Genomic DNA, 15514 nt, shown 5'->3' with positions numbered 1-15514 from the left:
GTCTGGGACAGGGGAGGGTGAGGAGTCTGGGTCAGTCTGGGACAGTTGATGGTGAGGGGGGTCTGGGTCAGTCTGGGTCAGGGGAGGGTGAGGGGTGTCTGGGTCAGTCTGGGACAGGGGAGGGTGAGAGGAGTCTGGGTCAGTCTGGGACAGTTGATGGTGAGGAGGTTCTGGGTCAGTCTGGGTCAGGGGAGGGTGAGGGGTGTCTGGGTCAGTCTGGGACAGGGGAGGGTGAGGGGGGTCTGGACCAATCTGGGAGAGGGGAGAGGGAGTGTAAGTTAGTCTGGGGCAGGGGAGTTTGATGGGGCACACCCTCACCTGTCCCAGACTGACCCAGACACCCCTCACCCTCCCCTGTCCCAGACTGACCCAGACCCCCCTCACCATCAACTGTCCCAGACTGACCCAGACCCCTTTCACCCTCCCCTGTCCCAGACTGACCCAGACACCCCTCATGTCTGGGTCAATCTGAGACAGGGGACAGTGAGGGAAAATTTGGGTCAGTCTGGGACAGGGGTGGGTAGGGGGGAGTCTGGGTCAGTCTGGGACATGGGAGGGTGCGGGGTGTGTGGGCCAGTCTGGGACAGGAGAGGATGAGGGGGGTCTGGGTCAGTCTGGGACAGGGGAGGGTGAGGAGTTCTGGGTCAGTCTGGGACAGGGGAGGGTGAGGGGTTCTGGGTCAGTCTGGGACAGGGGAGGGTGAGGGGATTCTGGGTCAGTCTGGGACAGGGTAGTGTGAGGGGGTTGTTCAGTCTGAGACAGGGGGGGGTCTGGATCAGTCTGGGACAGGGGAGTGTGAGGGGGTCTGGGTCAGTCTGGGACAGGGGTGGGTGAGGGGGTGGGGGAGTCTGGGACAGGGGAGGATTGGAGGGGTCTGGGTTAGTTTGGGACAGGGGAGGGTGAGTGGGGTCTGGTCAGTAATTGACAGGGGAGTGTGAGGGGGTCTGGGTCAGTTTGGGACAGGGGAGGGTGGTCTGGGTCAGTCTGGGACAGGGGAGGGTGAGGGGGTCTGGATCAGTCTGCGACAGGGGAGGGTGAGGGGGTCTGGGTCAGTCTGAGACAGGGGAGGGTGAGGGGGTCTGGGTCAGTCTGGGACAGTGAGGTTGAGGGTGGTCTGGGTCAGTCTGGGACAGGGGAAGGTGAGTGGGGTCTGGGTCAGTCTGGGAGAGGGGAGGGTGAGGGGGGTCTGAGTCAGTCTGGGACAGCAGAGGGTGAGGGGGGTCTGCTTCAGTCTGAGACAGGGGAGTGTGAGGGGGTTTGGATCAGTCTGGGACAGGGGAGGGTGAGAGGGGTCTGGGTCAGTCTGGGACAGGGAAGGGTGAGGGGGTCTGGGTTAGTCTGGGACAGGGGAGGGTGAGGGGTGTCTGGGTCAGTCTGGGACAGGGGAGGGTGAGGGGGGTCTGGGACAGGGGAGGGTGAGGGGGGTATGGGTCAGTCTGGGACAGGGGAGGGTGAGGGGGTCTGGGTTAGTCTGGGACAGGGGAGGGTGAGGGGTGTCTGGGTCAGTCTGGGACAGGGGAGGGTGAGGGGGGTCTGGGACAGGGGAGGGTGAGGGGGGTCTGGGTCAGTCTGGGACAGGGGAGTGTGAGGGGGGTCTGGGTCAGTCTGGGACAGGGGAGGGTAGGGGGGGTCTGCTTCAGTCTGGGACAGGGGAGTGTGAGGGGGTTGGTCAGTCTAAGACAGGGGAGGGAGGTCTGGGTCAGTCTGGGACATGGGAGGGTGCGGGGGGTGTGGGCCAGTCTGGGACAGGGGAGGGAGAGGGGGGTCTGGGTCAGTCTGGGACAGGGGAGGGTGAGGGGGTTCTGGGTCAGTCTGGGACAGGGTAGTGTGAGGGGGTTGTTCAGTCTGAGACAGTGGGGGGTCTGGATCAGTCTGGGACAGGAGAGTGAGAGGGGGGTTGTGTCAGTCTGGGACAGGGGAGTGTGAGGCGGTCAAGGTCAGTCTGGGACAGGGGTGGGTGAGGGGGTGGGGGAGTCTGGGACAGGGGAGGGTGGGAGGGGTCTGGGTCAGTCTGAGACAGGGGAGGGTGAGGGGGGTCTGGGTCAGTCTGAGACAGGGGAGGGTGAGGGGGGTCTGAGTCAGTCTGGGACAGCAGAGGGTGAGGGGGGTCTGCTTCAGTCTGAGACAGGGGAGTGTGAGGGAGTTTGGATCAGTCTGGGACAGGGGAGGGTGAGGGGGGTCTGGGTCAGTCTTGGACAGGGGAGGGTGAGGGTGATCTGGATCAGTTTCGGACAGGGGAGGGTGGGGGGATGGTCTGCTTCAGTCTGAGACAGGGGAGTATGAGGGAGTCTGGATCAGTCTGGGACAGGGGAGTGAGGGGGTCTGGGTCACTCTGGGACAGGAGAGGGTGAGGGGGGTCTGGATCAGTCTGGACAGTGGAGCGGGAGTGGGGGTCTGGGTCAGTCTGGGACAGGGGTGGGTGAGGGGTGTCTGGGTAAGTCTGGGACAGGGAAGGGTGAGGGGGTCTGGGTCAGTCTGGGACAGGGAAGGGTGAGGGGGGTCTGGGTCAGTCTGGGACAGGGGAGGGTGAGGGGGGTCTGGGTCAGTCTGGGACAGGGGAGAGTGAGGGGGGTCTGGGTCAGTCTGGGACAGAGGAGGGTGAGCGGGGTCTGAGACAGGGGAGGGTGAGGGGGTCTGGGTCAGTCTGGGACCGTGGAGGGTGAGTGGGGTCTGGGTCAGTCTGGGACAGGGGAGTATGAGGGGGGCCTGGGTCAGTCCGGGACAGGGGTGGGTGAGTCTGATACAGGGGAGGGTGAGAGGGATCTGGGTCAGTTTGGGACAGGGCAGGGCGAGCGGGGTCTGGGTCAGTAATTGACAGGGGAGGTTGGGTGCTGTCTGGGTCAGTCTGGGACAGGGGAGTGAGAGGGTCTGGGTCAGTCTGGGACAGGGGAGTGAGAGGGTCTGGGTCAGTCTGGGAGAGGGGAGGGTGAGGGGTGTCTGGGTCAGTCTGGGACAGGGGAGTGTGAGGGGGTTCTGAATCAGTCTGAGACAGGGGACGGTGAGGGGAATCTGCGTCAGTCTGGGACAGGGGTGGGTAGGGGGCGTTCTGCTTCAGTCTGGGACAGGGGAGTGTGAGCGGGTTGGTCAGTCTAAGACAGGGGAGGGGGTTCTGGGTCAGTCTGGGACATGGGAGGGTGCGAGGGGTTTAGGCCAGTCTGGGACAGGGGAGGGTGAGGAGGGTCTGCGTCAGTCTGGGACAGGGGAGGGTGAGGGGGACTGGGTCAGTCTGGGACAGGGGAGGGTGAGGGGGTTCTGGGTCAGTCTGGGACAGGGTAGTGTGAGGGGGTTGTTCAGTCTGAGACAGGGGGGTGTCTGGATCAGTCTGGGACAGGAGAGGGAGAGGGGGTTGGGTCAGTCTGGGACAGGGGAGTGTGAGGGTGTCTGGGTCAGTCTGGGACAGGGGTGGGTGAGTCTGGGACAGGGGAGGATGGGAGGGGTCTGGGTCAGTTTGGGACAGGGGAGGGTGAGCCGGGTCTGGTCAGTAATTGACAGGGGAGTGTGAGGGGGTCTGGGTCAGTTTGGGACAGGGGAGGATGAGGGCGTCTGTGTCAGTCTGGGACAGGGGAGTGTGAGGGGGTCTGGGTTAGTCTGGGACAGGGTAGTGTGAGGGGGTCTGGGTCAGTCTGAGACAGGGGAGGGTGGTCTGGGTCAGTCTGGGACAGGGGAGGGTGAGGGGGTCTGTGTCAGTCTGGGACAGGGGAGTGTGAGGGTGTCTGGGTTAGTCTGGGACAGGGTAGTGTGAGGGGGTCTGGGTCAGTCTGAGACAGGGGAGGGTGGTCTGGGTCAGTCTGGGACAGGGGAGGGTGAGGGGGTCTGGATCAGTCTGGGACAGGGGAGGGTGAGGGGGTCTGGGTTAGTCTGGGACAGGGTAGTGTGAGGGGGTCTGGGTCAGTCTGGGACAGGGGAGGGTGAAGGGGTCTGGGTCAGTCTGAGACAGGGGAGGAGTGTCTGCGTCAGTCTGGGACAGTGAGGTTGAGGGTGGTCTGGGTCAGTCTGGGACAGGGGAAGGTGAGTGGGGTCTGTGTCAGTCTGGGAGAGGGGAGGGTGAGGGGGGTCTGAGTCAGTCTGGGACAGCAGAAGGTGAGGGGGGTCTGCTTCAGTCTGAGACAGGGGAGTGTGAGGGGGTTTGGATCAGTCTGGGACAGGGGAGGGTGAGGGGGGGTCTGGGTCAGTCTGGGACAGGGAAGGGTGAGGGGGGTCTGGGTCAGTCTGGGACAGGATAGGGTGAGGGGGTTCTGGGTCAGTCTGGGACAGGGAAGGGTGAGGGGGGTCTGGGTCAGTCTGCGACAGTGGAGGGTGAGGGGGGTTCTGGGTCAGTCTGGGACAGGGGAGGGTGAGGGGGGTATGGGTCAGTCTGGGACAGGGGAGGGTGAGGGGGTCTGGGTCAGTCTGAGACAGGGGAGAGGTGTCTGCGTCTGTCTGGGACAGTGAGGTTGAGGGTGGTCTGGGTTAGTCTGGGACAGGGGAGGGTGAGGGGGTCTGGGTCAGTCTGAGACAGGGGAGGGGTGTCTGCGTCAGTCTGAGACAGGGGAGGGTAAGGTGGGTTTGGGTCAGTCTGGGACAGGGGAGGGTGAGGGTGGTCTGGGTCAGAGGAGGGTGAGGGGGGTCTGGGTCAGTCTGGGACAGGGGAGGGTGAGGGGTGTCTGGGTCAGTCTGGGTCAGCAGAGGGTGAGGGGGGTCTGGGTCAGTCTGGGACAGGTGAGGGTGAGGGGGGTCTGAGACAGGGGAGGGTGAGGGGGTCTGGGTCAGTCTGTGACAGTGGAGGGTGAGTGGGGTCTGGGTCAGTCTGGGACAGGGGAGTATGAGGGGGGTCTGGGTCAGTCCGGGACAGGGGTGGGTGAGTTTGGGACAGGGGAGGGTGAGAGGGGTCTGGGTCAGTCTGGGACAGGGGAGGGTAAGGGGGGGTCTGGGTCAATCTGTGACAGGAGAGGGTGAGGGGGGTCTGGGTCAGTCTGGGACAGGGGAGGGTGAGGGGGGTCTGGGTCAGTCTGGGACAGGGGACGTTAAGGGGGGTCTGGGTCAATCTGGGACAGGGGAGGGTGAGGGTGGTCTGGGTCAGAGGAGGGTGACGGGGGTCTGGACCAATCTGGGACAGGGGAGGGGGAGTGTAAGTCAGTCTGGGACAGCGGAGGGTGAGGGGGTTCTGGGTCAGTTTGGGACAGTGGAGGGTGAGGGAGATCCGGGTCAGCTGGGATGGGGGAGGGTGGGGTCTGCTTCAGTCTGGGACAGGGAAGTTTGAGGGGATTTGGGTCAGTCTGGGACAGGGGAGGGTGAGGGGGGTCTGGGTCAGTCTGGGACTGGGGAGGGAGAGGGGGTCTGGGTCAGTATGGGACAGGGGAGGGTGAGGGGGTTCTGGGTCAGTCTGCGACAGATAAGGGTGAGGGGGGTCTGGGTCAGTCTGGGTCAGCAGAGGGTGAGGGGGGTCTGGGTCAGTCTGGGACAGGTGAGGGTGAGGGGGGTCTGGGTCAGGGGAGGGTGAGGGTGGTCTGGGTCAGTCTGGGTCAGGGAAGGGTGATGTGGGTCTGGGTCAGTCTGGGACAGGGGAGGGTGAGCGGGGTCTGGGTCAGGGGAGTTAGAGGTGTTTCTGGGTCAGTCTGGGACAGGGGAGTGTGAGGGGGGTCTGGGTCAGTCCGGGACAGGGGTGGGTAAATCTGGGACAGGGGAGGGTGAGAGGGGTCTGGGTCAGTTTGGGACAGGGGAGGGCGAGCGGGGTCTGGGTCAGTCTGTTACAGGGGATGGTGAGGGGGGTCTGGGTCAGTCTGGGTCAGGGGAGGGTGAGGGGTGTCTGGGTCAGTCTGGGACAGGGGAGGGTGAGGAGTCTGGGTCAGTCTGGGACAGTTGATGGTGAGGGGGGTCTGGGTCAGTCTGGGTCAGGGGAGGGTGAGGGGTGTCTGGGTCAGTCTGGGACAGGGGAGGGTGAGAGGAGTCTGGGTCAGTCTGGGACAGTTGATGGTGAGGAGGTTCTGGGTCAGTCTGGGTCAGGGGAGGGTGAGGGGTGTCTGGGTCAGTCTGGGACAGGGGAGGGTGAGGGGGGTCTGGACCAATCTGGGAGAGGGGAGAGGGAGTGTAAGTTAGTCTGGGGCAGGGGAGTTTGATGGGGCACACCCTCACCTGTCCCAGACTGACCCAGACACCCCTCACCCTCCCCTGTCCCAGACTGACCCAGACCCCCCTCACCATCAACTGTCCCAGACTGACCCAGACCCCTTTCACCCTCCCCTGTCCCAGACTGACCCAGACACCCCTCATGTCTGGGTCAATCTGAGACAGGGGACAGTGAGGGAAAATTTGGGTCAGTCTGGGACAGGGGTGGGTAGGGGGGAGTCTGGGTCAGTCTGGGACATGGGAGGGTGCGGGGTGTGTGGGCCAGTCTGGGACAGGAGAGGATGAGGGGGGTCTGGGTCAGTCTGGGACAGGGGAGGGTGAGGAGTTCTGGGTCAGTCTGGGACAGGGGAGGGTGAGGGGTTCTGGGTCAGTCTGGGACAGGGGAGGGTGAGGGGATTCTGGGTCAGTCTGGGACAGGGTAGTGTGAGGGGGTTGTTCAGTCTGAGACAGGGGGGGGTCTGGATCAGTCTGGGACAGGGGAGTGTGAGGGGATCTGGGTCAGTCTGGGACAGGGGTGGGTGAGGGGGTGGGGGAGTCTGGGACAGGGGAGGATTGGAGGGGTCTGGGTTAGTTTGGGACAGGGGAGGGTGAGTGGGGTCTGGTCAGTAATTGACAGGGGAGTGTGAGGGGGTCTGGGTCAGTTTGGGACAGGGGAGGGTGAGGGTTCTGTGTCAGTCTGGGACAGGGGAGGGTGAGTGGGTCTGGGTCAGTCTGGGACAGGGTAGTGTGAGGGGGTCTGGGTCAGTCTGAGACAGGGGAGGGTGGTCTGGGTCAGTCTGGGACAGGGGAGGGTGAGGGGGTCTGGATCAGTCTGCGACAGGGGAGGGTGAGGGGGTCTGGGTCAGTCTGAGACAGGGGAGGGTGAGGGGGTCTGGGTCAGTCTGGGACAGTGAGGTTGAGGGTGGTCTGGGTCAGTCTGGGACAGGGGAAGGTGAGTGGGGTCTGGGTCAGTCTGGGAGAGGGGAGGGTGAGGGGGGTCTGAGTCAGTCTGGGACAGCAGAGGGTGAGGGGGGTCTGCTTCAGTCTGAGACAGGGGAGTGTGAGGGGGTTTGGATCAGTCTGGGACAGGGGAGGGTGAGAGGGGTCTGGGTCAGTCTGGGACAGGGAAGGGTGAGGGGGTCTGGGTTAGTCTGGGACAGGGGAGGGTGAGGGGTGTCTGGGTCAGTCTGGGACAGGGGAGGGTGAGGGGGGTCTGGGACAGGGGAGGGTGAGGGGGGTATGGGTCAGTCTGGGACAGGGGAGGGTGAGGGGGTCTGGGTTAGTCTGGGACAGGGGAGGGTGAGGGGTGTCTGGGTCAGTCTGGGACAGGGGAGGGTGAGGGGGGTCTGGGACAGGGGAGGGTGAGGGGGGTCTGGGTCAGTCTGGGACAGGGGAGTGTGAGGGGGGTCTGGGTCAGTCTGGGACAGGGGAGGGTAGGGGGGGTCTGCTTCAGTCTGGGACAGGGGAGTGTGAGGGGGTTGGTCAGTCTAAGACAGGGGAGGGAGGTCTGGGTCAGTCTGGGACATGGGAGGGTGCGGGGGGTGTGGGCCAGTCTGGGACAAGGGAGGGTGAGGGGGGTCTGGGTCAGTCTGGGACAGGGGAGGGTGAGGGGGTTCTGGGTCAGTCTGGGACAGGGTAGTGTGAGGGGGTTGTTCAGTCTGAGACAGTGGGGGGTCTGGATCAGTCTGGGACAGGAGAGGGAGAGGGGGGTTGTGTCAGTCTGGGACAGGGGAGTGTGAGGCGGTCAAGGTCAGTCTGGGACAGGGGTGGGTGAGGGGGTGGGGGAGTCTGGGACAGGGGAGGGTGGGAGGGGTCTGGGTCAGTCTGAGACAGGGGAGGGTGAGGGGGGTCTGGGTCAGTCTGAGACAGGGGAGGGTGAGGGGGGTCTGAGTCAGTCTGGGACAGCAGAGGGTGAGGGGGGTCTGCTTCAGTCTGAGACAGGGGAGTGTGAGGGAGTTTGGATCAGTCTGGGACAGGGGAGGGTGAGGGGGGTCTGGGTCAGTCTTGGACAGGGGAGGGTGAGGGTGATCTGGATCAGTTTCGGACAGGGGAGGGTGGGGGGATGGTCTGCTTCAGTCTGAGACAGGGGAGTGTGAGGGAGTTTGGATCAGTCTGGGACAGGGGAGGGTGAGGGGGGTCTGGGTCAGTCTTGGACAGGGGAGGGTGAGGGTGATCTGGATCAGTTTCGGACAGGGGAGGGTAGGGGGGGTCTGCTTCAGTCTGGGACAGGGGAGTGTGAGGGGGTTGGTCAGTCTAAGACAGGGGAGGGAGGTCTGGGTCAGTCTGGGACATGGGAGGGTGCGGGGGGTGTGGGCCAGTCTGGGACAAGGGAGGGTGAGGGGGGTCTGGGTCAGTCTGGGACAGGGGAGGGTGAGGGGGTTCTGGGTCAGTCTGGGACAGGGTAGTGTGAGGGGGTTGTTCAGTCTGAGACAGTGGGGGGTCTGGATCAGTCTGGGACAGGAGAGGGAGAGGGGGGTTGTGTCAGTCTGGGACAGGGGAGTGTGAGGCGGTCAAGGTCAGTCTGGGACAGGGGTGGGTGAGGGGGTGGGGGAGTCTGGGACAGGGGAGGGTGGGAGGGGTCTGGGTCAGTCTGAGACAGGGGAGGGTGAGGGGGGTCTGGGTCAGTCTGAGACAGGGGAGGGTGAGGGGGGTCTGAGTCAGTCTGGGACAGCAGAGGGTGAGGGGGGTCTGCTTCAGTCTGAGACAGGGGAGTGTGAGGGAGTTTGGATCAGTCTGGGACAGGGGAGGGTGAGGGGGGTCTGGGTCAGTCTTGGACAGGGGAGGGTGAGGGTGATCTGGATCAGTTTCGGACAGGGGAGGGTGGGGGGATGGTCTGCTTCAGTCTGAGACAGGGGAGTATGAGGGAGTCTGGATCAGTCTGGGACAGGGGAGTGAGGGGGTCTGGGTCACTCTGGGACAGGAGAGGGTGAGGGGGGTCTGGATCAGTCTGGACAGTGGAGCGGGAGTGGGGGTCTGGGTCAGTCTGGGACAGGATGTGGGTGAGGGGTGTCTGGGTAAGTCTGGGACAGGGAAGGGTGAGGGGGGTCTGGGTCAGTCTGGGACAGGGCAGGGTGAGTGGGGTCTGGGTCAGTCTGGGACAGGGAAGGGTGAGGGGGGTCTGGGTCAGTCTGGGACAGGGGAGGGTGAGGGGGGTCTGGGTCAGTCTGGGACAGAGGAGGGTGAGCGGGGTCTGAGACAGGGGAGGGTGAGGGGGTCTGGGTCAGTCTGGGACCGTGGAGGGTGAGTGGGGTCTGGGTCAGTCTGGGACAGGGGAGTATGAGGGGGGCCTGGGTCAGTCCGGGACAGGGGTGGGTGAGTCTGATACAGGGGAGGGTGAGAGGGGTCTGGGTCAGTTTGGGACAGGGCAGGGCGAGCGGGGTCTGGGCCAGTAATTGACAGGGAAGGGGGGGTGCTGTCTGGGTCAGTCTGGGACAGGGGAGTGAGAGGGTCTGGGTCAGTCTGGGACAGGGGAGTGAGAGGGTCTGGGTCAGTCTGGGAGAGGGGAGGGTGAGGGGTGTCTGGGTCAGTCTGGGACAGGGGAGTGTGAGGGGGTTCTGAATCAGTCTGAGACAGGGGACGGTGAGGGGAATCTGCGTCAGTCTGGGACAGGGGTGGGTAGGGGGGGTTCTGCTTCAGTCTGGGACAGGGGAGTGTGAGCGGGTTGGTCAGTCTAAGACAGGGGAGGGGGTTCTGGGTCAGTCTGGGACATGGGAGGGTGCGAGGGGTTTAGGCCAGTCTGGGACAGGGGAGGGTGAGGAGGGTCTGCGTCAGTCTGGGACAGGGGAGGGTGAGGGGGACTGGGTCAGTCTGGGACAGGGGAGGGTGTGGGGGTTCTGGGTCAGTCTGGGACAGGGTAGTGTGAGGGGGTTGTTCAGTCTGAGACAGGGGGGTGTCTGGATCAGTCTGGGACAGGAGAGGGAGAGGGGGGTTGGGTCAGTCTGGGACAGGGGAGTGTGAGGGTGTCTGGGTCAGTCTGGGACAGGGGTGGGTGAGTCTGGGACAGGGGAGGATGGGAGGGGTCTGGGTCAGTTTGGGACAGGGGAGGGTGAGCCGGGTCTGGTCAGTAATTGACAGGGGAGTGTGAGGGGGTCTGGGTCAGTTTGGGACAGGGGAGGATGAGGGCGTCTGTGTCAATCTGGGACAGGGGAATGCGAGGGGGTCTGGGTTAGTCTGGGACAGGGTAGTGTGAGGGGGTCTGGGTCAGTCTGAGACAGGGGAGGGTGGTCTGGGTCAGTCTGGGACAGGGGAGGGTGAGGGGGTCTGTGTCAGTCTGGGACAGGGGAGTGTGAGGGGGTCTGGGTTAGTCTGGGACAGGGTAGTGTGAGGGGGTCTGGGTCAGTCTGAGACAGGGGAGGGTGGTCTGGGTCAGTCTGGGACAGGGGAGGGTGAGGGGGTCTGGATCAGTCTGGGACAGGGGAGGGTGAGGGGGTCTGGGTTAGTCTGGGACAGGGTAGTGTGAGGGGGTCTGGGTTAGTCTGGGACAGGGGAGGGTGAGGGGGTCTGGGTCAGTCTGAGACAGGGGAGGGGTGTCTGCGTCAGTCTGGGACAGTGAGGTTGAGGGTGGTCTGGGTCAGTCTGGGACAGGGGAAGGTGAGTGGGGTCTGTGTCAGTCTGGGAGAGGGGAGGGTGAGGGGGGTCTGAGTCAGTCTGGGACAGCAGAAGGTGAGGGGGGTCTGCTTCAGTCTGAGACAGGGGAGTGTGAGGGGGTTTGGATCAGTCTGGGACAGGGGAGGGTGAGGGGGGTCTGGGTCAGTCTGGGACAGGGCAGGGTGAGGGGGGTCTGGGTCAGTCTGGGACAGAGAAGGGTGAGGGGGGTCTGGGTCAGTCTGGGACAGGATAGGGTGAGGGGGTTCTGGGTCAGTCTGGGACAGGGAACGGTGAGGGGGGTCTGGGTCAGTCTGCGACAGGGGAGGGTGAGGGGGGTTCTGGGTCAGTCTGGGACAGGGGAGGGTGAGGGGGGTATGGGTCAGTCTGGGACAGGGGAGGGTGAGGGGGTCTGGGTCAGTCTGAGACAGGGGAGGGGTGTCTGCGTCTGTCTGGGACAGTGAGGTTGAGGGTGGTCTGGGTTAGTCTGGGACAGGGGAGGGTGAGGGGGTCTGGGTCAGTCTGAGACAGGGGAGGGGTGTCTGCGTCAGTCTGGGACAGTGAGGTTGAGGGTAGTCTGGGTTAGTCTGGGACAGGGGAGGGTGAGGGGTGTCTGGGTCAGTCTGAGACAGGGGAGGGTAAGGTGGGTTTGGGTCAGTCTGGGACAGGGGAGGGTGAGGGGGTCTGGATCAGTCTGGGACAGGGGAGGGTGAGGGGGTCTGGGTCAGTCTGAGACAGGGGACGGGTGTCTGCGTCAGTCTGGGACAGTGAGGTTGAGGGTGGTCTGGGTCAGTCTGGGACAGGGGAAAGTGAGTGGGGTCTGGGTCAGTCTGGGAGAGGGGAGGGTGAGGGGGGTCTGAGTCAGTCTGGGACAGCAGAGCGTGAGGGGGGTCTGTTTCAGTCTGAGACAGGGGAGTGTGAGGGGGTTTGGATCAGTTTGGACAGGGGAGGGTGAGGGGGGTCTGGGTCAGTCTGGGACAGGGAAGTGTGAGGGGGGTCTGGGTCAATCTGGGACAAGGAAGGGGGAGGGGGTTCTGGGGCAGGCTGGGACAGTGGAGGGGAGGTGTGGGTCAGTCCGGGACAGGGGAGAGTGAGGGGGGTCTGGGTCAGTCTGGGACAGGGAAGGGTCAGGGAGATCTGGGTCAGTCTGGGACAGGGGAGGGTGGTTGGTCGGTCTGCTTCAGTCTGCGACCGGGGAGTGTGAGAGGGTCTGGGTCAGTCTGGGACAGGAGAGGGTGAGGGGGGTCTGGGTCAGTCTGCGACAGGGGAGTGTGAGAGGGTCTGGGTCACTCAGACAGTGGAGGCTGAGGGGTGTCTTGGTCAGTCTGGGACAGGGGAGAGTGAGAGGGCTGTCGGTCAGTCTGGGACAGGGTGGGTGAGGGGGTCTGGGTCAGTCTGCGACATGGGATGGGGAGGGGCGTCTGGGTCATTTTGGGACAGGGGAGCGTGAGGAGGGTCTGGGTCAGTCTGGGGCAGGGGAGGGTGAGGGGGGTCTGGGTCAGTCTGGGACAGGGGAGGGTGAGGGTGATCTGGGTCAGTTTCGGACAGGGGAGGGTGGGGGGATGGTCTGCTTCAGTCTGAGACAGGGGAGTATGAGGGAGTCTGGATCAGTCTGGGACAGGGGAGTGAGGGGGTCTGGGTCACTCTGGGACATGGGAGGGTGAGGGGGGTCTGGATCAGTCTGGGACAGGGGAGGGTGAGGGTGATCTGGGTCAGTTTCGGACAGGGGAGGGTGGGGGGATGGTCTGCTTCAGTCTGAGAGAGGGGAGTATGAGGGAGTCTGGATCAGTCTGGGACAGGGGAGTGAGGGGGTCTGGGTCACTCTGGGACATGGGAGGGTGAGGGGGGTCTGGATCAGTCTGGACAGTGGAGCGGGAGGGGTCTCGGTCAGTTTTGGATAGGTGAGGGTGAGCGGGGTCTGGTCAGTAATTGACAGCGGAGTGTGAGGGGGTCTGGGTCAGTTTGGGACAGGGGAGGGTGAGGGAGTCTGTGTCAGTCTGGGACAGGGGAGGGTGAGGGGTTCTGGGTCAGTCTGGGACAGGGTAGTGTGAGGGGGTCTGGGTCAGTCTGGGACAGGGGAGGGTGGTCTGGGTCAGTCTGGGACAGGGGAGGGTGAGGGGGTCTGGGTCAGTCTGAGACAGGGGACGGGTGTCTGCGTCAGTCTGGGACAGTGAGGTTGAGGGTGGTCTGGGTCAGTCTGGGACAGTGAGGTTGAGGGTGGTCTGGGTCAGTCTGGGACAGGGGAAGGTGAGTGGGGTCTGGGTCAGTCTGGGAGAGGGAAGGGTGAGGGGGGTCTGAGTCAGTCTGGGACAGCAGAAGGTGAGGGGGGTCTGCTTCAGTCTGAGACAGGGGAGTGTGAGGGGGTTTGGATCAGTCTGGGACAGGGGAGGGTGAGAGGGGTCTGGGTCAGTCTGGGACAGGGAAGGGCGAGGGGGGTCTGGGTCAGTCTGGGACAGGGCAGGGTGAGTGGGGTCTGGGTCAGTCTGGGACAGGGAAGGGTGAGGGGGGTCTGGGTCAGTCTGGGACAGGGGAGGGTGAGGGGGGTATGGGTCAGTCTGGGACAGGGGAGGGTGAGGGGGTCTGGGGTAGTCTGGGACAGGGGAGGGTGAGGGGTGTCTGGGTCAGTCTGGGACAGGGGAATGTGAGGGGGTCTGGGTTAGTCTGGGACAGGGTAGTGTGAGGGGGTCTGGGTCAGTCTGAGACAGGGGAGGGTGGTCTGGGTCAGTCTGGGACAGGGGAGGGTGAGGGGGTCTGCTTCAGTCTGAGACAGGTGAGTGTGAGGGAGTTTGGATCAGTCTGGGACAGGGGAGGGTGAGGGGGGTCTGGGTCAGTCTTGGACAGGGGAGGGTGAGGGTGATCTGGGTCAGTTTCGGACAGGGGAGGGTGGGGGGATGGTCTGCTTCAGTCTGAGACAGGGGAGTATGAGGGAGTCTGGATCAGTCTGGGACAGGGGAGTGAGGGGGTCTGGGTCACTCTGGGACAGGAGAGGGTGAGGGGGGTCTGGATCAGTCTGGACAGTGGAGCGGGAGTGGGGGTCTGGGTCAGTCTGGGACAGGGGTGGGTGAGGGGTGTCTGGGTAAGTCTGGGACAGGGAAGGGTGAGGGGGGTCTGGGTCAGTCTGGGACAGGGCAGGGTGAGTGGGGTCTGGGTCAGTCTGGGACAGGGAAGGGTGAGGGGTGTCTGGGTCAGTCTGGGACAGGGGAGGGTGAGGGGGGTCTGGGTCAGTCTGGGACAGAGGAGGGTGAGCGGGGTCTGAGACAGGGGAGGGTGAGGGGGTCTGGGTCAGTCTGGGACCGTGGAGGGTGATTGGGGTCTGGGTCAGTCTGGGACAGGGGAGGGTGAGGGGGTTCTGGGTCAGTCTGGGACAGGGTAGTGTGAGGGGGTTGTTCAGTCTGAGACAGTGGGGGGTCTGGATCAGTCTGGGACAGGAGAGGGAGAGGGGGGTTGTGTCAGTCTGGGACAGGGGAGTGTGAGGCGGTCAAGGTCAGTCTGGGACAGGGGTGGGTGAGGGGGTGGGGGAGTCTGGGACAGGGGAGGGTGGGAGGGGTCTGGGTCAGTCTGAGACAGGGGAGGGTGAGGGGGGGTCTGGGTCAGTCTGAGACAGGGGAGGGTGAGGGGGGTCTGAGTCAGTCTGGGACAGCAGAGGGTGAGGGGGGTCTGCTTCAGTCTGAGACAGGGGAGTGTGAGGGAGTTTGGTTCAGTCTGGGACAGGGGAGGGTGAGGGGGGTCTGGGTCAGTCTTGGACAGGGGAGGGTGAGGGTGATCTGGATCAGTTTCGGACAGGGGAGGGTGGGGGGATGGTCTGCTTCAGTCTGAGACAGGGGAGTATGAGGGAGTCTGGATCAGTCTGGGACAGGGGAGTGAGGGGGTCTGGGTCACTCTGGGACAGGAGAGGGTGAGGGGGGTCTGGATCAGTCTGGACAGTGGAGCGGGAGTGGGGGTCTGGGTCAGTCTGGGACAGGGGTGGGTGAGGGGTGACTGGTAAGTCTGGGACAGGGAACGGTGAGGGGGGTCTGGGTCAGTCTGGGACAGGGCAGGGTGAGTGGGGTCTGGGTCAGTCTGGGACAGGGAAGGGTGAGGGGGGTCTGGGTCAGTCTGGGACAGGGGAGGGTGAGGGGGGTCTGGGTCAGTCTGGGACAGAGGAGGGTGAGCGGGGTCTGAGACAGGGGAGGGTGAGGGGGTCTGGGTCAGTCTGGGACCGTGGAGGGTTAGTGGGGTCTGGGTCAGTCTGGGACAGGGGAGTATGAGGGGGGCCTGGGTCAGTCCGGGACAGGGGTGGGTGAGTCTGATACAGGGGAGGGTGAGAGGGGTCTGGGTCAGTTTGGGACAGGGCAGGGCGAGCGGGGTCTGGGTCAGTAATTGACAGGGAAGGGGGGGTGCTGTCTGGGTCAGTCTGGGACAGGGGAGTGAGAGGGTCTGGGTCAGTCTGGGACAGGGGAGTGAGAGGGTCTGGGTCAGTCTGGGAGAGGGGAGGGTGAGGGGTGTCTGGGTCAGTCTGGGACAGGGGAGTGTGAGGGGGTTCTGAATCAGTCTGAGACAGGGGACGGTGAGGGGAATCTGCGTCAGTCTGGGACAGGGGTGGGTAGGGGGGGTTCTGCTTCAGTCTGGGACAGGGGAGTGTGAGCGGGTTGGTCAGTCTAAGACAGGGGAGGGGGTTCTGGGTCAGTCTGGGACATGGGAGGGTGCGAGGGGTTTAGGCCAGTCTGGGACAGGGGAGGGTGAGGAGGGTCTGCGTCAGTCTGGGACAGGGGAGGGTGAGGGGGACTGGGTCAGTCTGGGACAGGGGAGGGTGTGGGGGTTCTGGGTCAGTCTGGGACAGGGTAGTGTGAGGGGGTTGTTCAGTCTG

This window comes from Pristiophorus japonicus, chromosome 9 (genome assembly GCF_044704955.1).
Source record: "Pristiophorus japonicus isolate sPriJap1 chromosome 9, sPriJap1.hap1, whole genome shotgun sequence".
In the NCBI taxonomy this organism is placed as follows: Eukaryota; Metazoa; Chordata; class Chondrichthyes; family Pristiophoridae; genus Pristiophorus; species Pristiophorus japonicus.
This window is presented reverse-complemented; position numbering follows the sequence as displayed.